At 43.8% G+C, this 27,709-nt stretch overlaps 1 pseudogene across 1 annotated transcript; it reads right to left on the reverse strand.

Annotated features, from left to right (window-relative positions):
* Positions 1–5,091: 5,091 nt before the first annotated feature.
* On the reverse strand, positions 5,092–25,799 carry LOC309568293 (annotated as a pseudogene). The gene is made up of 3 exons: positions 25,356–25,799; positions 6,622–6,888; positions 5,092–6,226 (listed from the first exon to the last, which is right to left on the reverse strand). The product of its transcript is annotated as an uncharacterized misc_RNA (transcript).
* Between the last annotated feature and the right edge of the window lie 1,910 nt (positions 25,800–27,709).

The raw sequence follows: 27,709 nt of genomic DNA on the forward strand, positions 1-27,709 counted from the left end.
TTCTGAGAGTCTACAACAATGGAAGCACATGCATTTAATGGACAGGTGTAGGACAGATATACCTGAAGGGAGCCCACCCCTTCTTAAAGGCACAGGGGCACACTGAACATCCAGCCTATTGCACAATGGCAGCAAAGATGTCAGTGCGTTGCCTGGTCAATATAGTCTATAACAAAAACAACTGGTTACTGTCCACACCTGTAACTTGTACATGGCTTACGCATGTATTTGCAAATGTGTGCAACTAAACCCCTGTTTTTAACGCGTACTGTTGGACAGGTCAATTCGGTTGGTCGCAGATTGGTCGGTAAGGAGAGCTTGGAAATTTTTTTGTCTTGTTATATGCATCGCCCTTCCAATGCTCCTTGCTGCAGAGACCAGTTACAGGTGTGGACAGTAACCAGTTGTTTTTGTTGAGAACTATATTGTGCCTATCTATTTATATGTTCGGCAGATTCTCCCCATCACTTACCCCTCTACAGATCTGCAGAACATTGCTCTGTCCCATCTAGATTTATGGTCTGCAGATTATCTAATCACACAGACCCTTCTACAGATAGAAGAGAGCTAGAAGAGAGCTATATTGTGCCTATCTGTAGAAGGGTCTGTGTGATTAGATAATCTGCAGACCATAAATCTAGATGGGACAGCAATGCTCTGCAGATCTGTAGAGGGGATATTCTGCCAAAAATATAAATGGAAGAATTATATTCTACAGATCTCTAGAGGAGTAATCTGCAGAACAGAGATATAGATTGGTCTGAGCAATGTTCTGCAGATTTAAAAAATGGGTCAGTTATGGTATAGGCTGCAGAACATATATATAGGTGGGACAGAGCAATGCTCATGCAGACAGAGAGAGACAGACAGCAAGACAGACACAGAGAGAGACAGACAGCAAGACAGACAGACACAGAGAGAAATAGGAAACCTGGTGTGAGTGACATATCTCACTATGCTCAGGGGACATCACATAAACCCTATACTGTACAATCGTCACATAAACCCTATACTGTACAATCGTCACAAACCCTATACTGTACAATCGTCACAAACCCTATACTGTACAATAGTGTGTTAAAGGGACTGGTAGCCCCTGCACATCCACAGCAGACAAGTCACACCACTGCCTGCCTCATGTCCAGTGCCAAGTGACAGATCTTCCCAGGCAGAAACTTCCCAAACTATCAAAAGCCACAAGCAGCTGTGAGACATCCCTAACATGTAAGGAGAGGCTCAACTCTATAATAAAAAAAAAAAAAAAAAAAAAAAATATAAAGTAAAAAATAAATTAAAGACAACATTTTATGGGATGACTGTTTATAGTGACAGACTGCCATTGAGACAAGGTGTATTGTGACAGGCAGAAAGGGACAATGCAAGGTGTGTTTGTATAGTGGAAAATGAGAATGAGCAGACTGAGGTGAAAGAGACAGCAGGGTAACAGACATGCAACAAGAGAAGAGGACAGTGCAACAGAAAAAAAGAGAGAGAGACAGAGAGAGTGACAGGCAGAGTCTCATTCAGATCCTCCTCCTACCTGCTCCCTGTTACCTGCTCAGCATGTATGGGCACATTCAGGGGCGGACTGACAATTCATGGGGCCCCCTGGGAAATAGGAGATTATGGGGCCCCCCCTGTGTCTCCGCCCACACTCAAGCCACACCCACACAAATTGGCCTGGGCAGGAAGGGGGTTTAAGTGCCCAGTAAGCAAGGGGTTAATCAGGGAACTGGACAATGACATCCACAGCAGTGGGTGAAGGAGAGGGACTGGTCTCCAGGTCAGGGACTGTCTCTCTATCTATCAGGATCCCTGTGTACTGTGACATGCTGTGTGGGTGAATGGTCTCAGCATGCAGCCAGTGTTGTCCTGTGTCTCAGTGTAGCACACACACAGGCAGTAGACATGTACAAACACACACTGACAGGTGAACAACCCCCATCCCCTCTTCAGTACTCCCTCACCTCTGCACAGCCCGGTAAGATTCTTCCAGCACAGTCACAGAGCAAATCAAGCCAACAGGTTAGGGAGAGGGGGAAGTGGAGAAAGTGAGTGAGAAGGAAGCACACTCAGTGCTGGCTTCCTTGGCTCACCCATTTGTCAGAAGGCTCTAGACACAGTGCACTTGTTCCCCGATCCCTCACTGACGATCCTATGTGACCTCTATCGAGAGGGCAGAGGCTGGAGATTTCCCCCCCCCCCCCCTTCCAGACACTCACTGTGTGCTCGGACGGGACATCGCTGGTGTCGGCTACTCAGGGGGAATTTAAATCCCATGCTGTGAAGTGTCAGGCGCCGGAGTAGCGAGCCCCTGGGATGTGAATGAGTGCAGACTGCAGATGCCGGGAACGGGGCCCCCTACTGACCACCGGGACCTCGGGCAGCGCCCGAATTCCCAAATGGTCAGTCCACCCCTGGGCACATTGAACTGCAGAGAGGACGATGACTGCACAAAAGCTCTGCGCTGCAGCTCTCTCCTTGGTAGTTAAGTGATAATCTTCTCCCTGCCCTCCTTTCATCCTCCCCAGACAGTCACACGAGGCTTCACTTACCTGCTCCGGGCTCAGAGACGTCTCGACTCGCCCACGCTGCTACTCGCTCTGACGGGGGGCGGGAACAGGGAAGTTGACAGACGCACACACTGGCGCACCGCCCCCAGGAGTCACAATGTCAGACGTCCTGAATGTGATTGGTCCAGGCTGGAGTCTGGATCAATCACAGGACTTCACGTGTAGCATGGGGAGTGTCGGGGCGCATTGCTCTGTGCCCCAATGACACCCAGAAGGCCGCCAATCGGCGCCACTGCTCTGAGCACGTGGGATGCTAAACCCCACCCCCCATAGCCAGCAATAGGGCCGGCGCCCCTAGCTGGCTTTAAAAGGTAAATTGTTCAGAACATAGAAGAACAATGGGAATACAGATACGCCTCCTTGAAATGTTCCCACAAATATACATTGTATCATGAGTGACTTTCTGTAGAAAGAAGGAAAATTAGTTCAGGCTTGTTTCTCACCAGAAACCAGCTGTGTACAAACTGTACAGCTATTGTTTCTCGAGAAGGACAAGATAAGGGCCAAATAAAGAACAAACAGTTCTAACTAATAATTGTATCTCATTCTAAGCAAAATACATGAGACATACAATTATTATTTCAATGTTCACACAATGTCTTCTAATATCAAAATGGATGAACTCTTGCTCAATTAAACTAATAAAGAAGAACTCTTGCTAAATTCTCTTTCAATCCCCTCTTGAAAATTATGAATTTATTTACAATGATTTTCTCTTATTATGCTTACGGTGTCATTAAGGGACAAACAGTCTCCTTGGTAATTAAACCAGAGGTGGGTGACATTAGTCCTTTGGGCTCCTTGTTATACTAAAAGGACCCACCCTGCCCATCTATATGATAAGATTCTTTTTATCCTTATATTGCTTTACATAACCTTTATAGTCTAAGGAAGGGGGTGAAGTGTGCGGTAAGAGGGTGGTTTGATCTAGTCCTGCAACATCACCGTTATACATAAATAAATCGTCTATACCTTTGCTAAGCATTTTCTTAAAGCAGGTTACCACACAAAGCATGATGATACCGATTATAATAATAATTCCTAACTATACCAAAGCTTGCTTCTAACTATTAAATCACCCGTAATACTGATCCCAAGGGCTGTCAATGCCAAAATTCTTAATGGCCAGAGTGACCTTACCTCTGGGGTCAGCATTATCAGGAATGTAAGTACAACATCTATTTACTTTATCAATATGTTGTGATATTCAGGGGTGTTTAGCTTGAGTGCAGAGCCTACCAGTGAGCTTAGTCCATTCAGTTGTGCTGTTTAAGGGCTTGTTGGCCCACTTTTATTAAAGGAAAATATAAAGAAACATAAGTCCAATAACATAATAGTTGCCCGTGCAGGGGTTTCAGCTTTCCACAGCAGTAATGTAAACGAAAAATGCAAAGCCACCTGGCTCTCTAGAAGCACCACTGCTCAGGCTTTAAGCCTCGACCCTCTTGGCCATCTAACAGAGTTTCTGTAAAGACACTGTACCTTCGTTAGCACACTTTCTCCAGCTTCCTTTGCTGTTCCAGCCCAAAGGCTCACTATCTACTTGTACAGTGCAAACATGCAGCCTTCTCCCTTGCACGCCAGGACTCCTCGGGAGGGTGGAGCCTAGAACCCTGGTCCTGTCTGTCTTAAAAGGCCCAGATCCACCTGCACAATCAGTGTGCTGGCTGTTCCTAAGACCTGGTCCCAGGATTGGAGATTTTCTCCCACCCAGATCGCTTGGAAATCTCTAGACTCCAGGTCCACAACTGGACTTTATCCACCATAGGGGAAACTGAAAACCCAGTCTTTTCTCAGTAAAACATTCCTCCTGGAGCCTTTCAACCTGCCTGGTTGATAATCCTGGGAGAAATACCTGCTCACCACTAGTTGCACTGCCACAATGTATACAGGTATCGCCCTTTTTCTACAAGGATCATATCCAGAGCCATTCTATTCTGGAATGTCATCTGGGAGATAGCTTCTAGTTGCTCTTGAAACATGAACATGTTTCCCTATAAAGCGATATCTCTTTCATGGCGTCTAGTCTGTAAGTATTGCATATACGTATGAGGAGTGGGTGTAACACATTTTGCTAAGCATACTATAGCGCACTTGACAAATGCATACAAAAATAAAATGAAAACTACCACTAAGACTATGCTGGTAACGATCCCCTTTAACCATCCAAAAATACTTGATCCCAAGAAAAACTCATCCCATGGATTGGTAAGGCCTGAATTCTTCTTAAGCTCAACCGACAAACTCTTTAGCTTTCGGATAGCTAATGTGACCTTTCCATTGGGACCAGTATTACTGGGGATGTATGTGCAGCATGTACCTATTTTTTCTATCATGTGACAGACACCTCCTTTCTCTGCAAGCATCATATCTAATGCTACCCGATTCAGAAAAGTCATTTGTGAGGTGGACTCTAATTGTTCTGCTATTCCCTGAAGGGCATCTCGTGCGTAATTAACAAATCTCTGTTGATTATAATAAATGTAATTTATCCAATCTACATTCTTAATAATTGTAACTATGGGGAACAGCGATTCAAATCCAGCCGCTACCTGATCTCGGGCCTTAAACTCATTTGGGACCCCTCTTGGAACACCTATGGCATCTATATAAACATGTGGATCAAAACTACCCATGGGGACCTCTCTCTTTTGTTTCCCTGCAGTTCTAGTGTTTCCCTTAAGCTGATGTGTGTTTATGTCATTTTCAGTGAATATGTGTAGGGGCATTATTGCTTTAGCAAGGGCACACTCTCCTGTCCACTTCCTGGGCAGCCTAGTCCTTATTTTCATATCTCCACATATCCAATATATATCTCCCAAAAACATTGTTTGATTCTCTATAACAGTAGACCTGTAGGTGGAGCAATAACCCTCTGTAAAGTTCCCTAAGTACCTGCCCCCTCCACTGTATCCGAAGTAACATGTGTAGTTACCTGGGTAGATGGTAATAGATCCAGTGGGCCTAGATTTGTCAGCTATGATGGGATATTCCCTTTTCCATGTTTCACAGTTACAGTGGTCAGTGGAGGTATTGGTATATAAGCTAAGAAAACAAGTCTCCATATTATCAGGAATGTTAAGGGGCACTGTACTTAAGTGTGGCCTAGCTCCTCCACAGACATAATAATCTGACATGTTATGTGAGCTAGCACTATACCTCATCCATTCTAACCATAAGTTTACATCAGAGAATACTGTCTCTATGGTCATAGTATCCTCAAAGGTGGGGTCTGCTATAGCTATCATTTCTCCCAAAGTCTGCATCTGGGGTTTTAAAGGATTGTTTATCCCTTTTGCTTGTGGCTCCCACTCAGAGGAACCATACATATCTTTCAATTGGAAACGTCCTAGTGCATGGTCAGAGTCTCCCTTTGTCCACATCCCCATCATATATACACCAGCATCCCCTGGGCTAGGATTCTCTAGGGTCAGGGTGAGCTTTATTTGCTTCCTATAGCAACTTCCCATTCTCCTTAATGTCATCCTACTGAAAAGTGATTTACCATTCTTATCTTTCCTGTCTAAAGCACTCTGTGGTTTATATCCCCAATCTTGGCCTGTATCCCATCCTACAGCCCCCCAGTATCCACATTTATTCCCCCAATATTCATTTGTGACACACACATAGATATCCCTAGAGTCTGGAATGTCCTTACACCAGTGATATAGCCAAGCAGGGTCAAATGGACAAGGTACTATGTCACAATAGTCAAAAATGAAAGTGGCTACTTGAATGTTTGAAGAATTATACCAAAATGTGGTTACATTGCCTGTTTTCTTAATAGCTATCTGGGGATATTTGGAAGGGGCTGACACAGCTCTTTTCCTCCTAACAAGTCTCTGTGCTACAGGGATCTTTGTTTCCACACAGTCTTTCAAGGGGGCCTAAGTCTTCTGGGTGATATATACAGTTAGTTACGATCCAAGTTGGAGTTAACACTAAAAATACTAGTGCCCCCAACTGAATACACAGTTTGCCAGAGTTCATTGCTGTGAGTACAGTCATTTTGCTAATTTTCAGAGACTTTAACACCTGTTTCACTCACTCTTCGAGGATTTTCAACACCTGTTTCTCCTCCTTTATCTGTGTCTTTATCTGTGTCTTTGCCTTTGTCTTTGCCTTGCTTCACACAATCCACCCTCTTTACTCGACTGGCATGGATCCAGGCTTGTTGGTTCTCTACGAGGACTGTGGTCCTGGTCACTGCGACTACCTTTGTCTTGGGTCCAAACGGGAATCCAGCCTTGGTCCTGTGATGTGGCAACAGCTTGACCACTACTTCATCTCCCACCTTAAAGGGATGGGTTGGTACCTGTGAAGAAAAAGGAAAGGTGCGAGCAACTTTTCGTTCCACTTTGTCTAAAGTTTCAATCGATTTGTGGACATAATCCTCCTGTGACAGTACTCTCCGTCACTGGAAGTTAACCACTTGCCGTCTGAGTACCGTAGTACTACTGCGGCAATGTGGCTCATTATCGTCTGACGACGTAGTACTACGTCGTCAGACACTCCCCCTTCTGGGCGGCGCGCGCATGCCGCCGGAGGCTCGCTCCCGCTGTATTCAGTCACAGCGGGAGTCGGGCCAGGGGAGGAGCAGCGGCGATCGCCGCCACTCTTCCCCGTTCGTCGGGGATCTAGTGTGGAGATCCGCCCGCTTGTGTAAACACAAGCGGGCGGATCTCCCAAGTGACAGGCAGGGTCAGATTGCAGGGTTCAGCATAGCTGAACCCTGGATCTGTCCTTGTGTCACTCAGTCACCTCCCCCCCCACACGTCAGTAAGCACCAGGCATACATTAACCCCTCCCTCTCCAATAAAATTAACCCCTTCCCTGCCAGTGTAATTTTTACAGTAACAGTGCATATATATAGCACTGATTACTGCAGTAATGTCACTGGTACCCCCAAAAGTGTCAAAAATGTCAGTCAAGGGTCCGATCTGTCCGCTGCAATGTCGCAGTCCCGCAAAAAAAAACGCAGATCGCCGCCATTACGCTTTAAAAAGAAAAACACCAAAAATGACAGAAATCTTTCCCTTTGTTAGTAAACGCAATAACTTTTGCGCAAACCAATCAAAATACGCTTATTGTGAATTTTTTTACCAAACATAGGTAGCAGAAAACAAATTGGCCAAAAATGTAAAAAAAATTTTGATTTTTACATTTTTTTTGGGGGGATTTCATATAAAAAAATGTGAAAAATATTGTTGTTTTTTCAAAATTTACACTCTTTTTTTGTTTATAGCACAAAAAGTAAAAATCGCACAGGTGATCAAATACCACCAAAAGAAAGCTCTGTTTGTGGTAAAAAAAGGACGTAAATTTCCTTTGGGTATGGCGTTGCACGACCGCGCAATTGTCAGTTAAAGTCGCACAGCGCCGAATCGCAAAAAGTGGCCCAGACGTAAGACAGCAAAATGCTCTAGTGGTAAAGTGGTTAAAAAGGAAAAATCCAAAGTAACGGGACTTTAAATAAGGCATGGAATAAAGAGAAAGAATATTTATTCTATAAGACATAAGATGTACAGTTCATATAATCAGTAAATCATTGTTGTACTTTTCATAAATTCAATAAATAATTATTAAAATATATATATCGACCAGTATACAATACATGTTAAGGATATAAATACAGTAAAACAGAATTTCATATAGGGTCTCTGAACATTCGTTTCAAAAGGGATCACTGTATATATTGATTGATAAAATATATATAAGAATAAATTGTTGCATCCGAGTTAATTGTGTAATCTCAACGCGTTTCTTGGACCTCCGTCCATTCATCAGGAGTATTGGATGCTTATAAAGTATCTAGGAGAAGGAAGAGGGATAGAAACATTATTGCACCAAAGCATATGTATTTAAGGATATCAATTGAAGAGTCCGTATATGGCCTTATACCTTAGTCATCTTAAAGTCAATGGGGCACGAAAAACGTGAAACCAAGCCTAGAAGGGGAAGTAGTGGCATCAGAGGCATGCTCTCCCCCGGGGCTGAGGTGCAGAGAAAGCCAAACGCGGGTGGGGATGGTGGAAATGCAGTCCAGGCTGATATATCGGAACTCCTAAATCTGGTGTTGATGGTACCAATGGGGTACCTGCTGGATCAGTAATATCTATTAAAAAAACATAATGAAATAAAATAAATGTGGATCTAGTGGATAGACTATGTGGTAGAGTGGCGTTGAGAGCAAATATGCTAATCAAAAGAAAAACACCCAGATATGGTGTGTGGGACAATAAGTATATAGAGTGACAATAGAAAGTAGAGATCGTAAGGACTGAATGAGAACCAAAATGGAAAGTGTGTAGAAGATAGTGCATCAACAGGGTAATTCAGCTATATAGATTGGAAAACATACCATAATGAATGTGCCTGTAGAAAAAGTCCCCCTGTGAAGCAATACGGTGAAAAGGAGAGCCGGTGTCAGCCCAGCTGTGTACCCCGAGGCGCAGGCAGAGTCCGCACCAACGCCATGTAAAACCGCCAGTTATAGACGGAAATCCGCCCTCCCACATCCGGTCTGTCAGACCGGAAGTGGGTGGCGTTAAACCATCCGAGGCGGAGATGGAAAAGGAGGGGAATATGTCAAAGTGGTGACGCCCCCAATTGGCCGTCACACCAGACAACCCTACATGGCGCCGATGGATAGGGAGACACCCGCCCCCCAAAAATGGATGCTATAGAGGAGACAAAAAAAGGGGAGGAGCTCCAGCTACCTGTAACGCTGAGCGCTCCGGTCCCTGCTTCTGGACCGGAGCGCTCGCAGCGTTCGTTCCAGATCCACTCACCTGTGCCCGCTCCGGCTCCCTCCTCCGCTCCCCGCTCACATGGTTCCCGGAGCGCGCGCCCCTGCACCATAGGGCGCGCGCGCGCAGGTCGTTTGAAATTTAAGGGGCCTGTGCACCAGTAATTGGTGCCTGGTCCAAACCTCCCTTCCTGTTTCCTGTGACCTGTTTCCTGTTTCCTGTTTCCTGTGACCTGTGACCTGTTTCCTGTTTCCTGTGACCTGTTTCCTGTGACCTGTTTCCTGTGACCTGTTTCCTGTTTCCTATATAAGTGACCTGCCCCTTCCAGCCATTGCCGGATCTTTGTTGCCTTGTTGCCTTAGTGAAAGCGTTATTTGTGTAATCCTTTGCCTGTTGCCGAACCCTTTGCTAACGACTATCGCCTCTGAACCTGTGCTGCCTGCCCTGACCTTTGCTACGTCTGACTACGCCTCTGCCTGTCCCTTTTGTACTACGCCTATATCAGCAGTCGGTGAGGTTGAGCCGCTACCAGAGGACACGACCTGGTAGTTACCGCCGCAACAAGCCCATCCTTGCGGCGGGCTCTGGTGAAAACCAGTAACTACTTAGAACCGATCCTCCGGTACGGTCCACGCCAATCCCTCACTGACACAGCGGATCCACTCCCTGCACCGCTCCTGCTACCAGTCCGGACCCTGACACTACCCATCGCAGCCCCGGGAAGAGAAGTCTCACATGCCACACTAAATACCCATTACGGATGGACTATACTTATATTGATAATTAGTAATAGAGTCACAAATGCTATAGGTAAAATGGAGATTGAATCCCTGATTTTAAGGCTGGAGGAGAAGTATCAAAAAGACATACGTGAGGTAAAGGAGGAAATAAAGGAGGCTTCCAGTAAAATACAAAATGGGGAAAAAACAGTATTGGAAGTAACAAGTAGGGTAACAAAATTGGAAGATCTGAGTGAGTCAAACCTAGAGCGTATTACCCGTCTACAGTTACAAATAGAAGAAGCAGAAGATAGAAGCCGTAGAAATAATATAAGGATAAGAGGACTACCAGAGTGTAAAGAAGGAGAAGGGGAAAATTTAAGAGAAAAAGTGTCGGCTATAATAGTAAACCTTCTGCCAGACGTAGACGCCAGAGATATAGAGATTGACCGGGTACATAGGGTCAATGGGCCCAGACAACTAGATGGGAGTAGGTCTAGAGATGTCCTATGCCGTTTGTTAAGGTACCAACAAAAAGAGGCTATTTTACGGAAAACATGGGAACTTGGTACAATTGATCATGTGAACGTTAAGATCAAGATACTACCTGATGTCTCAAGACCTACTCTACAACGTAGAGCCTTACTCCGACCCCTACTGGATAAAGTGAAGATAGCAGGCTATACTTATAGATGGGGATACCCCTTCTCAGTAACAATACGGAAGGGACCCAGATCCTTTTTTTTTGAAGACCCCAAAAGATTTTGAGGAACTTTTTAAATTTATGGAGATGAACCCAATACAAGTACCAAATTGGCTAATGGACTTACCCCAGGGCGCTCCCAGCTCCAACTCAGCTAGTCATGGAAGGGGAGAAAATTTAAGTAAAGGAGATTGAAGAGGGACAGAGGGGGAGAAGAGGGGAAAAAAGAAAAAAAGAAGAGAGGAATTTTTTTTCTAAGAAAAACAGCCCCAATGTATTAGAAACTAAGAATCCGGTAACTGGGGACCAGAGAAGAGGACATAGAGGCGAAGTGGAAGACTTGGAGAGGAAAATTAGTGGTTTTATGGAAGACTGAGGAAGTGCTACTACTTATTATAATGCTTATGAAGAAACAAAAAGTTTATCCTTTTTTCCTTCTTTTTTTTTTCTCTTGGGGTATTGCTCAACAACATTTTTTCACTTGGTTGGTGAGGGGACAGGGTTTTTTTTTTTTTTTTTTTTCTTCTTCTTTTTGGTTTTTTCGTTTTGCTGTGTCTTTTCTTTTTTTTTTTTTTTTTTTATCACCTGGCTGATGGGGGACATATCCCCCCTTTTTTTTTCCTTTTTGGGGTTTTTTTTTTTTTTTTAGGGGGTCTCGTTTTCGTGCTCTACATAGAACGAAGAAAACATATGTGATCTTGAAACCCCGAAAGGGACTTAATGAAATGTATTAATGTGTTGCATGCTTATTGGGTAACAATATATTATGTGATTCACTGGGGTGATTTAAGAGGTAAAGAGTGGACCTCCCCCACCTTTTTTTTTCTCCTGACACTCCACATGGTACACAGAAATACCTCCCCCCACATTGGGATTAGAGGGATTCAAGACCCCACACACTGTTCTTGACTAATAATATAGAGAAGACACAATATTAATAATACACTTATATACACAAATTCACTTAAAGGAGGGGGTTACCCCCTCCCCTTTTTTTTTTTTTTTTTTTTTTTACACTTTATATACGACACAGATTTATCACTTCACATATTGGAGCTAGAGGGATTTAAGATCAAACACACTGCTATTTGTAATAAGATAAAAACTTATATAACACCAACAATACACATACACACACAATTTTTCCCCTTTTTTTTTTATTTATTTTTATCCCCTTCTTTCTTCCAATTTTGTGTGCGGCCACTTCTTGCCTCTCATTACTCTCATTAGTAACTCATTGGGACTGGTTTTTCTCTTATTGATGATAAAGATAATAGGGGAAAAGTGGATAGAGATGAAATAAACTGTGTAAGCATAAAATATGTATTGGCAGAGATGTGTCGGGTGGGAGGGGTGGGAGAGGGTGGAGAGCGGGATGCCATGGGTATACACAGCTTCAACCCTAAGTAGGAAAGAAGCTCTAGGTAACGAAGGGATAGTAGAGGAAGAGAACTTTATAACATTGGTTAAAACAAGAGGAATTATACCTCTTGATAGGAGGGATCAGAGGGGCTAGAACCCCTAGGGTAGGTGTTTGTCTGTATTGGGGTGAAGGGGGGGGGTTTCCCTTTTTGAGTTTTTTTTTTTTCTCTCCCTTCTCTCTCTTTATCTTTTTCCTTCTTCTTCTCCTTTTTTGTTTTGTCAGACGGGCTTGGGGGAGGAAAATGGAAGTACTACGTATATTAACAATAAACGCAAAAGGGCTTAACACCCCGGAAAAAAGAAGGGTTTTACTAAATGACTTAAAAAGATCGAAGGTGGATATAGCCTTCATACAGGAGACACATTTTCGAGATGACAAAATTCCAATTCTAAAAAATAGATCTTACCCGATATCATACCATGCCACAAATATAGAGACTAAATCCAGGGGAGTATCGATTATAATAGCTCGTAATGTACCATGGAAATATGAACAAATGTCTAAAGATCCAAATGGAAGATCACTTTTTATAAAGGGAAATATAGGTAATACCAAGGTCACCCTGGCCACAATATATGCACCCAACACTCAGCAAAATGTATTTATAGGAAAAAAGATCAGGGAACTATCAGAATACAAAGAAGGTCACCTTATAGTGGGGGGCGACTTTAATATCCCTTTAATACCCTCAGAGGATACTACAACAGGAACCTCCTCAATACCAGTAAGGGTTAGGAAACATATATCAAATAGTCTGTATAGTGCACAGCTAATAGATGGATGGCGCTTAACACATCCAGGAGAACGCGACTACACATTCTTTTCCCCGGTATACAAGCAATACTCGAGGATAGACTATTTTTTCATCCCACACAACCAACTACACGCTATCAGGAACATACAAATAGGAGTAATTACATGGTCAGACCATGCCCCAGTCATACTAGAATACGAATTAGGTAATATACAAGGAGGAGGGCACCGGACGTGGAGGCTTAATGAAAGTCTACTACAAGATGAAATAGTCAGGTCAGATATTAAGAGGGAATTAGAAGAGTTCTTTTCACTTAACAAAATCATAGATACAGACCCGAACATTTGGGAGGCACACAAAGCAGTGGTAAGGGGTACCCTGATTAAACATGGCTCCAGAATTAAAAAAAAAAGAACAGTACAATTAGAATCCCTTCTGACTAAATTGCAGAAATTAGAAGCATCCCACAAACACAACAATTCGCCTGCGACGAAAAACAACTTAATAGAGGTAAGGCAAGAAATCAATAACATACTTTTCTATAAAGCAAAAGCAGCATTACAGATTTGCCGCCAAAATACATATGAAATGGGAGATAAATGTGGGAAATCTTTAGCAAGAACAATCCAGGAGCAGACATTAAACACATACGTCCCACTAATAATAAATAAGAAAGGACAGAAAATAGAACTTCCAGGGAAAATTGCCCAAGAATTTAAAACATATTACCAATTACTATACAACCTACACCCTCAGAACCTGAGGCCTTCCCAAATAGAGGACTATCTAGAAGCATCACGGATGCCACGTTTATCAGAAAATGAGAGAGAGGAATTGAGCTCTGAGATTACAGAAGAGGAATTGACTATAGCAATCTCTAACTTTAAAAACGGGAAAGCACCAGGTCCGGATGGATATACTATTCAATATTATAAAACATATACCCCTCGGTTAAAGAAATTTATGGTAGATATGTTTAATACTTGGGGCAAAGGCAAGAAAATATTAAGAGAAACGTTACAAGCGCACATAACAGTACTACCTAAGGAAGGCAAAGATCCAACATCATGTACTAGCTACAGACCAATTTCTTTATTAAATACAGATTTGAAAATATTTACAAAAATCATAGCTACTAGAATCCCAAACTACATAACAAAACTGGTAAACTTAGACCAAGTAGGATTCACACCAACAAGAGAAGCACGTGACAATACAACAAAAGTATTAAACCTGTTATATGTAGCCCAATTAAAACAGATAAAAAATATATTTATAAGTACAGCTTTTGATAGAGTAAGGTGGTGTTTTATGATGGAGGTAGTGAGGTATGTGGGTATGGGTGAGACTGTACTGAATTGGATAATGCAGATCTATTCGGTACCCTCGGCAAAGGTGAGGGTGAACAGCATGTTGTCGGAAGACATTTCAATTCGGAATGGGACGAGACAGGGGTGCCCTTTTTCACACCTGCTTTTTATCCTGACGTTAGAACCATTCTTATGCAAAATAAGATTAAATCCAGATATTACAGGTATTAGAATTGGTCACACACAACATAAGATATCAGCCTTCGCGGACGACATGCTGTTTACCCTCACCAACCCGATCATCTCGCTCCCGAATCTCTTAAGGGAATTTGCCGAGTATGGAGAATTGTCAAACCTCAAAATAAACTTGGAAAAATCAGAAGCTATGGGGGTGGGCATAGGACAAGAATTGCAGAAACAGCTAAGCTCAAATTTTAGACTAAAGTGGACAAGTAGAGCACTAAAATACTTGGGCATACAAATAACAACAAAATTCTCCCAGTTATATGAGGAAAATTATCCAGCACTGTTGAAATCTATACGAAGTCTCCTGCAAAAATGGAGCAAGGGACTGTTATCATGGTGGGCTAGATGCAATATTGTGAAAATGACTATTCTACCAAAATTTTTGTATTTCTTTCAAACCTTACCAATAGCTATACCACATAACTACTTTAAACAAATAGACAGTGTTACGACACCCCAAAGTATGAAAGGGGTTACAGTCGTCTAGGATAATCCACTCCCAAACACCCGGACAGCTATCGACCACTCCAATCCGCCATACATGAAGCACATCAATAATTCCCCCCCAAGTACGAGACAAGGCTCTGTAGTGAGGTTTTTTTTGATCAAGAGTAACTCTCTTCTCCTTTATTGCAAGAAACACACACTTATATATACTTTGAGAATACCACATGAACAATGACTGTGTAATTACAGCCAGGTGAGCTCATTAACATGCTTATCAATAGTCGCAGACCCTATTAACATACTGTCCTATTTTAGACAAAAGCACTGAGTTAATCAGTAGACATTCTTTAGGAGGGGGCTGCTGGAAACAATCCCCCCCCTCCATCTGCAGCTAATACACATTGAATTTGCAGACATAGTGACAACCTCTTTAAAGGAATTTGGAGCGTAGCAGCTAAAACATAGGGGAACAAAGTCTTTTAAAGTCTGGTCCATAGTCCAAAGGCAGCAGGTGGGCAACCAGGCTCCTCCAATGCAATGGGGCAAGATTGGTCTCGTCACATCTCTCCCCCTTTCCAAAAAGACTAACAGGGTACCTGACCTCCTGCCGGTCAGTGCCCTCGTTAGTCCAGCAGCCCACCCACAAAGCAGAAAACACAGTACAGCCCACCCACAATAAATGGTCACTACACCTGGGTAGAGGAGAATTTTGTCCATGTCCAGGTGCCTCACCTTGGCTGTGTGGGAGACTGGCAGACTGCCTTGGTGGGTTGCTGAGTGGGCAGAGACCAGCGGTACTCTGCCCTGGTGCCAGCGCTACCACAGAAGTAGCCTGGTTGGAGACGGGTTGTTGGAGGGGGAGACCGACTGTCTCCCCTTTAGATACACCACCATGCTGCTGTGGCGGAAGACCGACTGTCTTCCCTTTGGCTAAACAGCCCTGTTGCTAGGGGTCAGGACCGACTGTCCCTACCCCCTGTGCTGTGAGTGCAGAGACCACGGTCCCATCTGCACTGTTGGGGGGCTTACTGTCTCCCCCTGGTATGTTAAGCTGCTGCTGTGGGATGGAGACTGGGCTCCCAATTCCCAATAGCTCAATCTGCCGCTGGGGGACAGGACCAACCGTGTCTGCCCCCTGTAAGTCAATCGGCCGCTGAGGGATGGAGACTGCGCTCCCAATTCCCTGGATATCACTCTGCCAATGGGGAGAGGGGGTAACAAGCTCCTCTCCCAAATATACTTCCAGCCCCTGGGGAGGGAGACCGACTGTCTCTGCTCCCAATACAGTGTCCTGTTGCTGAGGAAAGGAGACTGGGCTCTCTGTTTCCTGCAGGACACTCTGCTGCTGTGGGATGGAGACTGAGCTCCCAATTCCCAACAAATCAATCTGCTGCTGGGCGACAGGACTGACTGTCTCTGCCCCCTGTAACTCAGCCTGCCGCTGGAGAATGGAGACTGGGCTCCCAATTCCCAATAAATCAGGCTGCCGCTGGGGAATGGAGACTGGGTTCTCCTCTTCCCTTAACTGTACCTGCCGCTGGAGTTCCTCCCAACGTGCCAGCTGGCCCTCTCTCTCTGCCCTGTCTAGCAGAGTCCCGAACACTAAGTTCTTCGCGAACCGCTTGGATCTCTCCAGTGGATTGGGTCCGAAGAAGCTCATCCGTAACCACATCATACGGTCATATTCTTTCAGAGAATATCTGTACTCCACTGCTGGTTCCATGCTGGTGCTGTCAGGGTCGCTGTACTGGGACATGCGTTGCCCTCAATTGTAAAATCCACGGAATGGTGTCTCCTGTAGCTGTCCTTCTGGCTGTGGGAACGATCCCACCGCTGCCACCAATTGTTACGACACCCCAAAGTATGAAAGGGGTTACAGTCGTCTAGGATAATCCACTCCCAAACACCCGGACAGCTATCGACCACTCCAATCCGCCATACATGAAGCACATCAATAATTCCCCCCCAAGTACGAGACAAGGCTCTGTAGTGAGGTTTTTTTTGATCAAGAGTAACTCTCTTCTCCTTTATTGCAAGAAACACACACTTATATATACTTTGAGAATACCACATGAACAATGACTGTGTAATTACAGCCAGGTGAGCTCATTAACATGCTTATCAATAGTCGCAGACCCTATTAACATACTGTCCTATTTTAGACAAAAGCACTGAGTTAATCAGTAGACATTCTTTAGGAGGGGGCTGCTGGAAACAATCCCCCCCCTCCATCTGCAGCTAATACACATTGAATTTGCAGACATAGTGACAACCTCTTTAAAGGAATTTGGAGCGTAGCAGCTAAAACATAGGGGAACAAAGTCTTTTAAAGTCTGGTCCATAGTCCAAAGGCAGCAGGTGGGCAACCAGGCTCCTCCAATGCAATGGGGCAAGATTGGTCTCGTCACAGACAGTATACTGAAGGAATTTATATGGTCAGCTAAATATCCTAGACTAAGCAAAAAAATAATGACACTACGAAAAGAGGAAGGAGGTTTGTCGGTACTAGACATGAGGAGGTATTACCAAACTATTCATCTATGTAGACTTGTGGACTGGTGCCGACATAGAAACACAAAACTTTGGCCAAATATAGAACAGGCACAATTTGAAATCTCATTGGAAAGAACTCCATTCTGTAGCCGCTTTATACCAAATCACATGAAAAAACACTTGCTTATAGGGCTTACAATTAAGACATGCGCAAAAACTATTCAACAATATAAATTGACGAGGAAATATTCGGCCATATTCCCGGTCCTGAGTAACCCTAGATTTACCCCGGGTTTTCAGGATAAAAAATTTAGGGACTTGAAGGAAAAAGGAATTTACCAAGTAGATCATTTCATGAAGCAGGGGAGATGGATAACGGAGGAGGAGATGGTGGACCCCATGGGAGATTTCCAACTGGACCGCTGGAGAGCGACTCAGCTTGGACACTTCCTGGGGAAGCTACCAAAACTCAAAGAGGAGGAATTACAATATACAAAATTTGAAGAGATGTGTGTACAAAAAGGGACTCTATTACATCCCATATCTAAACTGTATTTACTATTAGGGGACAGCGGGGATAAGGGACCATTAAGTTATATGATGGAATGGGAGAAAGAATTAGACAAGTCCTTTACGGAAGAAGAGAAGAGGCAGATATACCAGATGACACATTCAACATCCATCAGTACTAAAATACAAGAAACGAATTTTAAAATAATGTCAAGGTGGTACCAAACCCCAGTAAAAATGCATAAAATTTCATCAGTAAATACAGACAGATGTTGGAGGTGTGGAGAAGGCGAGGGGACATTAATCCATATCTTTTGGTCATGTCCCAAAATGGAAAAATTTTGGAAGCAGATTTATGAAATTACACAAAACTTGACAGAACACCAGCTGATAATGGATCCTGCACTCTTCCTACTCCATAAAACTAACATCCCAAGAAAACAATATGAAAATTCAATAATACGTTACTTACTTAACGCAGCAAAAATGTGCATCCCCTTAAGGTGGAAAAAAGAGGAACCACCAGATTTGAATATGTGGATCAATAAGGTGGAAGAGGTCAATAAATTAGAAAACTTAGTACTAAATGCCAATCACAAAATAGACAAATATAAATTAATTTGGGATAGATGGAATGAATACGTCATCTCGAGAAGGCATAACCCAGTGTGAAAGACTAGTGGATAAAGTGTATATCCAGAAATTCCTAAGCCAGCCAGCCCCCCCCCCCCTCTTGCGTTCCCCCCCCCTTTTTTTTTTTTTTCCTTCTTTCTTTTTCTCTCCCCCCCCCCCCCCCCCACAAGGGGAAGTTAAGTGTTTCATGGTACGAGATGTGATGTAATACTGCAGAGGCTAAAGGACCTTAATAAACCTGGTACATGAGGAATACTTGGGTTATAAATATAGTACAATGATGATATAACTTATCCCCAAGAAGGGAAGGAGAATGAGGTTAAAGAAAGAGAAAGGAAAAGGGGAAAATAAAGGAAAAATGCAGACTCTGATATATTGTAAATAATAATCGATACCATGAGTGTATGTAAAAGTTTAATGTAAAAATTGAAAAATAAATAAATAAAAAATTTAGTAAAAAAAAAATAAATATAGTCCATCCGTAATGGGTATTTAGTGTGGCACGTGAGACTTCTCTTCCCGGGGCTGCGATGGGTAGCTGGAGCTCCTCCCCTTTTTTTGTCTCTGCTATAGCATCCATTTTTGGGGGGCGGATGTCTCCCTATCCATCGGCGCCATGTAGGGTTGTCTGGTGTGACGGCCAATTGGGGGCGTCACCACTTTGACATATTCCCCTCCTTTTCCATCTCCGCCTCGGATGGTTTAACGCCACCCACTTCCGGTCTGACAGACCGGATGTGGGAGGGCGGATTTCCGTCTATAACTGGAGGTTTTACATGGCGTTGGTGCGGACTCTGCCTGCGCCTCGGGGTACACAGCTGGGCTGACATCGGCTCTCCTTTTCACCGTATTGCTTCACAGGGGGACTTTTTCTACAGGCACATTCATTATGGTATGTTTTCCAATCGATATAGCTGAATTACCCTGTTGATGCACTATCTTCTACACACTTTCCATTTTGGTTCTCATTCAGTCATTACGATCTCTACTTTCCATTGTCACTCTATATACTTATTGTCCCACACACCATATCTGGGTGTTTTTCTTTTGATTAGCATATTTGCTCTCAACGCCACTCTACCACATAGTCTATCCACTAGATCCACATTTATTTTTTTTCATTATGTTTTTTTAATAGATATTACTGATCCAGCAGGTACCCCATTGGTACCATCAACACCAGATTTAGGAGTTCCGATATATCAGCCTGGACTGCATTTCCACCATCCCCACCCGCGTTTGGCTTTCTCTGCACCTCAACCCCGGGGGAGAGCATGCATCTGATGCCACTACTTCCCCTTCTAGGCTGGGTTTCACGTTTTTCATGCCCCATTGACTTTAAGATGACTAAGGTATAAGGCCATATACGGACTCTTCAATTGATATCCTTAAATACATATGCTTTGGTGCAATAATGTTTCTATCCCTCTTCCTTCTCCTAGATACTTTATAAGCATCCAATACTCCTGATGAATGGACGGAGGTCCAAGAAACGCGTTGAGATTACACAATTGACTCGGATGCAACAATTTATTCTTATATATATTTTATCAATCAATATATACAGTGATCCCTTTTGAAACGAATGTTCAGAGACCCTATATGAAATTCTGTTTTACTGTATTTATATCCTTAACATGTATTGTATACTGGTCGATATATATATTTTAATAATTATTTATTGAATTTATGAAAAGTACAACAATGATTTACTGATTATATGAACTGTACATCTTATGTCTTATAGAATAAATATTCTTTCTCTTTATTCCATGCCTCATTTAAAGTCCCGTTACTTTGGATTTTTCCTTTTTTGCAAATATTTTAGGGATGGAGGCTACTTTACTATACTACGTGGCAGATCTAAACCTTGTTTTACTTTGGTAAAGTGGTTAAAGACAGATACAGTGGGTACGGAAAGTATTCAGACCCCCTTAAATTTTTCACTCTTTGTTATATTGCAGCCATTTGCTAAAATCATTTAAGTTCATTCTTCTTCCTCATGAATGTACACACAGCTCCCCATATTGACGGAAAAACACAGAATTGTTGACATTGTTGCAGATTTATTAAAAAAAGAAAAACTGAAATATCACATGGTCCTAAGTATTCAGACCCTTTGCTGTGACACTCATATATTTAACTCAGGTGCTTTCCATTTCTTCTGATCATCCTTGAGATGGTTCTACACCTTCATTTGAGTCCAGCTGTGTTTGATTATACTGATTGGACTTGATTAGGAAAGCCACACACCTGTCTATATAAGACCTTCCAGATCACAATGCATGTCAGAGCAAATGAGAATCATGAGGTCAAAGGAACTGCCTGAAGAGCTCAGAGACAGAATTGTGGCAAGGCACAGATCTGGCCAAGGTTACAAAAAGATTTCTGCTGCACTTAAGGTTCCTAAGAGCACAGTGGCCTCCATAATCCTCAAATGGAAGACGTTTGGGACGACCAGAACCCTTCCTAGAGCTGGCCGTCCGGCCAAACTGAGCTATCGGGGGAGAAGAGCCTTGGTGAGAGAGGTAAAGAAGAACCCAAAGATCACTGTGGCTGAGCTTCAGAGATGCAGTCAGGAGATGGGAGAAAGTTGTAGAAAGTCAACCATCACTGCAGCTCTCCACCAGTCGGGGCTTTATGGCAGAGTGACCCGATGGAAGCCTCTCCTCAGTGTAAGACACATGAAAGCCCGCATGGAGTTTGCTAAAAAACACCTGAAGGACTCCAAGATGGTGAGAAATAAGATTCTCTGGTCTGATGAGACCAAAATAGAACTTTTTGGCCTTAATTCTAAGCGGTATGTGTGGAGAAAACCAGGCACTGCTCATCACCTGTCCAATACAGTCCCAACAGTTAAGCATGGTGGTGGCAGCATCATGCTGTGGGGGTGTTTTTCAGCTGCAGGGACAGGAGGACTGGTTGTAATCGAGGGAAAGATGAATGCGGCCAAGTACAGGGATATCCTGGACAAAAACCTTCTCCAGAGTGCTCTGGACCTCAGACTGGGCCGAAGGTTTACCTTCCAACAAGACAATGACCCTAAGCACACAGCTAAAATAACAAAGGAGTGGCTTCACAACAACTCCGTGACTGTTCTTGAATGGCGCAGCCAGAGCCCTGACTTAAACTCAATTGAGCATCTCTGAAGAGACCTAAAAATGGCTGTCCACCAACGTTTACCATCCAACCTGACAGAACTGGAGAGGATCTGCAAGGAGGAATGGCAGAGGATCCCCAAATCCAGGTGTGAAAGACTTGATGCATCTTTCCCAAAAAGACTCCTGGCTGTATTAGATCAAAAGGGGGCTTCTACTAAATACTGAGCAAAGGATCTGAATACTTAGGACCATGTGATATTTCAGTTTTTCTTTTTTATTAAATCTGCAACAATGTCAACAATTCTGTGTTTTTCTGTCAGTATGGGGTGCTATGTGTACATTCATGAGGAAGAAGAATGAACTTAAATGAATTTAGCAAATGGCTGCAATATAACAAAGAGTGAAAAATTTAAGGGGGTCTGAATACTTTCCGTACCCACTGTAATTAATGGTTTGAATTGCTTCAGATGGGACGGTCATATTTGCCAGCCATATTTCCATATAGGAATATAAAGATTTATTCCCATTTGCCATGAAATATGTTCTTCCTAAATAAAGTGTATCTTACATATCTTTCAATGTCAGACAGGTTTTCCTTTTGTTGTGTATTGAGAGGGAATGTGGATTGCCCTTTCGCATTGTTAGGTGTTAATGACCTCCCATTGTTCTGTCTGTCTGCCTTAAGAGAAACTTATAGGTATGTGGGTTGGATGCCAAGGGGGAAGGGGGATTGTCCCACATTGTATATTTTTGTGTACACTGTATGAAAATGTGTAAAACTCTGTTCCTATTGGATTGTGAATATCACGTCCAGTCTTCAACAAGGTCCACCTAGGCGGTAACCTTGTGGGTGAAAACTGTATATAAGTCTGTTCAATAAAGAAGAAGAGAGTTAGTTCACCCTCAATTTAGAGTCCTGTCTCTCATTGGAGAATCGGCTACAAGGGATTGCTATGTCCTCCATACTCCCTTGGATAATCCCTAAGCTCTTGTAAGAGCTTGTATAAGAGTTTGTTCTGCTGCACTCTCTGGGGAAAGAGAGGTTCACCCACAGGAACCTAGAGCCTTGCCGTAGGTCCAGGGTGGGTAGGAGATTGCGAGACCCTAACCAAGCTGCGGCGGTTCGTGGGGTCTGAAGTGGTTATGGTGTCTGGTGGAGTGCTTGGAGCCCCTCGGGAAGCACTAGGAGCATCTGTCAACGGAGGTACCCAGTCAGGGGTGCCCTGTTCCGTTACACCTCTCTAATCTGATCAAGATCTCCTGGCTCTAGAATGATTGGCTGTCTTGCCCAAGGTGTGGGAAAAGGTCTACCCATCAAAATCTCAAATGGAGAATAAACTATTGTCCCCTTACATAGTGTCATTCTAATTTCGGCCAAAACAACAGGGAGGAGTTTCTGCCAGCCGGAGAAAGATCCTCCTGTTGCTTTTCTTAGTTTGTCTTTTATAGTCCTATTCATCCTTTCCACTATACCTGAACTCTGTGGGTGATAGGGAATGTGAAACTTCCAATCTATCTTTAGGACTTAAACTAACTCCTGACATATTTTAGATGTGAACGCAGGGCCATTGTCAGAGTTAATTTGGAGCGGATATCCCCATCTGGGAATGATCTCCTGAGTTAGAATGCGCGCCACTGTGTGGGCATCCTCTTTCACTGTTCTAAAGGCTTCTACCCACCTGCTGAACATGTCTACTATGACTAAAAGGAACTCTTGCCTTTTCCCTGCTTTGGGCATGTGGGTAAAGTCTATTTGCAAATGTATGAATGGCATTGATGGATATTGGAGATGCTCATGTACGGCCTTATGTGGAATGTTTGGGTTGTTCCTAATGCAAGTAATGCACCTAGTAACATATGCTTTCACTAATTTGGGTAGGCCTGCAATGAAAAAATCTTTAAGCAATACTTCACATGTTCTCTCCGAACTCCTGTGTCCCACCCCATGATACTGAGCGATAAACAATGGGTCGCTGGCTGCTGGGATACATGGCTTCCCCTCTTTTAGAAAAAGGCCATTCTCTACTTTTCCTAAATCATCACCCGCCCAACATTTCAAATCCCACTCTGTAGCATGTGTCTGCAACTCCAATAATGTGTGATCTAGAAGTGAGATTTCTGGTGTGAGCATGGGCATTTGTATTTGTGCCTCTTGTGTAAGGGCTGCTGTCTTAGCAGCCATGTCAGCTATTGCATTTCCTCTAGCTATTTCTGTCTGTTCCCCTGTATGCGCCTTGCAATGTATTACAGCTATTTTCTTTGGGAGCTGAACCGCCTGCAGTAGTGATGTTACAAGTGTAGAATGAGATATGCTTTTCCCATCTGCGGCTACAAAACCTCTTCTTAACCAGATAAGTCCAAAATCATGAATTACACCGAAACCATACTTTGAATCTGTGTAAATATTTACATCCTTGCCCTCAAATAATTGGCAAGCTCTAGTTAGGGCAATGAGCTCTGCTGCCTGTGCTGACTTATAAGGTATAGAATTTGCTTCAATAATTCTATCTGGGAGCTGCACTACAGCGTATCCTGCATGATACGTGTAGTCATTAGGCCTGGAGCAGGAACCATCTACAAAGACATCCTCTGCTCCCTCAATGCAGTGCTGTATCCTGGCCTAGGCCAACAAGGCCCAGGCCTAGGGCGGCACTTTGCAGGGGGGCAGCAAAAAAAAAAGCTGCTCCCCGCATGAAAAAAAAAAAACAGCCTCCTCCTGGCTCCCGCAGTGCCAGTTTTATTGGGTAAATTGGGCCAGAGGCAGGGTCCAGGAGGCAAATCAGTCTGGCACCCCCATAAAGCGGCCACACTGCTACCTGCTGGTATGAAAATACTGGCGAGTTAGGATATGTGGACAGACCGCAGGCCGCCGACCACACCTAATACAACTGGCCCAACGGCCGCCAATGCTAATAAGTGTGGCACTGCAGCCTAATGCTCCGCCTACCCTCCTCCGCCCCCCAGGTATGGCGGCATCATGTCAGTAATATAATTTAGTTTCTTTAAACATCCTTGTCCTTGAGTGAGCATACTGAATTGCATCATATACAATTAAGACTTTTAATTGTATATGATGGCAATAATATTTTGGACCTGCTCACCTCATATGTGCTATCGCAATATGTCACTGGATTAGTAAGATTACTCCAATCTTATAAAATATTTGGACTTGTGGTTGCTGCCACTGATTATTTCACCTATTTGTATAATGACTATGGACTTCCTATTTATTATACAAATAAGTAAAATAATCCTATGATTACAATCAGTGGCAGCAATCACAAGTCCAAATATCTTAAAAGAAAGGAGTAATCTTACTAATCCCGTGACATAAGACTGTACTAATGGGCACTGATAGGCTGCTCTGGTGGCCACTGATGGGGTTGTACTGATGGCCACTGATGGGGCTGTACTGATGGCCACTGATGAGGCCACACTGATATGCTGCACTGATGGGCAGTAATGAGGCGACACTGATAAGGCTGCACTGATGAGGCTGAACTTATAGGAAGTGATGAAGCTACGGTGATGGGCACTGATAGACTGTGGTTATGGTCTGTGTTTACAGATGACAGGGTGGGTCATAAACAGGAAGGGGTGTGGCCTCTATAGGAAGGGGTGGGTCATATTTAAATTAGGTTGTGCACAAGTTTAGTCAGGCCTAGGGCAGCACAAAACCTAAATACACCACTACCTCAATGGCTGTGGAAGACATATCTGCCCTCGGAGATGTGTCTTGGTGAATTACTGCTATGCAATAATGCTGTGGCACCACTTCATCCTCCTCACCCTTCAAACCCAGTAACCCATTCAAAATGGGGGTGGGGCCAGAATCTGGGGATGCATATTTGATGGTTAACTCTGGGTTTGAGAGAAGAATGATTTCATATCCACTCAGTCTCTGAGAAGACATGTGCTGGGTATGAACATTCTTTAACAGTATTGTGACATTGTGGGTGGTATGCAATGCGGTGGGCTTGCCCAGGGTAAAAGATGTGGCCATTTCCACTAACATCACGCAAGCTGCCAGCTCTCTGAGGCAGCCAAGCATACCTTGTACCGCAATCGGTACCACCTTTGAAAAAAAAGCTATAGGGCGAAGTTTTCCACCATGCTCCTGAGCGAGTACACCCGCCATGGTCTTACAATTGTCCCTTGCAAACACATGAAACATTTTTCCATAATTTGGGAGACCCAGTGCAGGCGCTACAACCATAGCATTTTTCAAATACACATATGCATTCAACATTTCCTGTGACCATTTCACAATATCTGACATTTCAGGACCTGTGGCTTGTCTCAAAATATTGTCAAAATAGGAGCAGTCTGGGATCCATTGTCTGTAATAGCTTGTGATCCCGAGAAAGGTGAGCATGTCCTTTCTGGTTTGTGGGCGGGTAAGACCCACTAGAGCCACAGCTCTTTTGTGACTGATTCTCCTTTCCCCCTCTGTGAGAACAAAGCCAAGGTATTCAACACTTTCCTGACACCATTGTAGTTTTTTCTTGGACACCTTGTGTCCACACACATGCAAGTACCTTAGTAAACTCACTGAATCGCTCTGACTGGCCTCCCTTGATGAACTACATATGAGGATATCATCCACATACTGTAGCAGGACTGATCCATGGACAGGTGTCCACCCCCTTAGAGTGATCTGGAGAACTATAGAGTATGCGGCAGCCTACACCAGGTCACAGTCTGACCGTAAAACCAAAAAGCAAAGATGGGCTGAGTCTCCTCGTGCACTGGGACACTAAAGAACGCATTGCTTAGATCAATCACTGTAAAAGGGGTGGCATCGGACGGGATGGCTGTCAGTAGAGATGGCACCACTGGGGCTATTGGTATAACCAGGTTGTTTATGGCCCTAAGGTCCTGAACAAAGCGATAAGTACCATCAGCTTTCTTCACTGGATTGATGGGAGTGTTGTAAGGCGAGACTACTTCTTTATGTATTCCCTTTTCCAAAAACCTAGTTACTATAGGTCTGATTCCATCCTCCTTTTCCTTGGATAAAGGATACTGTTTATGCTGAATGGGGCCCACTCCTGGTTTTAGGGTGGCCTTGTAAGGAGTACATGGAATCAGTCCTACATCCAGGGAATCCGTGGCCCACACTCCCGGGTCAACATCAATATCAATTTCCTTCCAAAGGAAATAAGTATTTTCTGGGGTAGGGACACAGATGGATATATTTTCTGATGTTACAATAAGCCCTCCTTCTGGTGTAACCATCACTGTGATTCCTAACTTTCCCATCAAGTTCCTCCCCAACAAACTAAGCGGGCACCTAGGTATTATTCTGAAACTGTGCCAAATGATTGAGTGCTCTCCTGACTCATCTACAATTGGTAAAGGGGGGGGGTTTAAATGTCTTGGTGGGGATCCCATTAATTCCCATTGAAGGTTCGGCATCCAATGTCTCTCCATTCCAAAATTCTTGTAATATGGAGCTGCAAGTCGCTCCACAATCAACTAGAAATGGAAGGTTTGTGCCATCTACACAAAGGGAAATCATAGGCAGTTGTTGATAATTGAGTGACACAAGGGGAAATGCCGGGTCCCCACCTTCTGGGCACCATCATTGTTGCGGATGTTGGGGCTGCCAGTTAATGTTAAACTTAACTCTAGGCTTCTGTTGCCGCTGTGGGGCAGGTTGCTGCAAAGCAGGCTGGTCAGCTGCGGGGGAATCACTGACACCACGGTTGAGACAGCCCGTTTTCTGCAGGGGTCTATTATTAAAAGGGGGCCTGTTTTGAGAATGCCCTGCTCTACCCCTGAATCCCCCTCTGCCTCTTCCACTTTGATAGCGTCCCTGAAAGGGTGTCTGAAAATGTGTAGCAACAGGCTGTTTTTCTCCCTCCATCTCCCGGGCATTGCACAATTAATCAATGAGTGCTCCGCCCCTTTACCTGTTCAGCGAGTTACTGTACTGGAAGCAAGGCAGCCAATGGGAGGTGAACAGCGGCTTTGTGGAGTGAGTCTAGAGAGTGGGTGAATGTGAGAGCGGTGCACCCAGGTGACACCTGTTGACAGTGGCACTGC

The sequence above is a fragment of the Pelophylax lessonae genome (genome assembly GCF_965119305.1).
Source record: "Pelophylax lessonae genome assembly, chromosome: 12".
Lineage (NCBI taxonomy): Eukaryota > Metazoa > Chordata > Amphibia > Anura > Ranidae > Pelophylax > Pelophylax lessonae.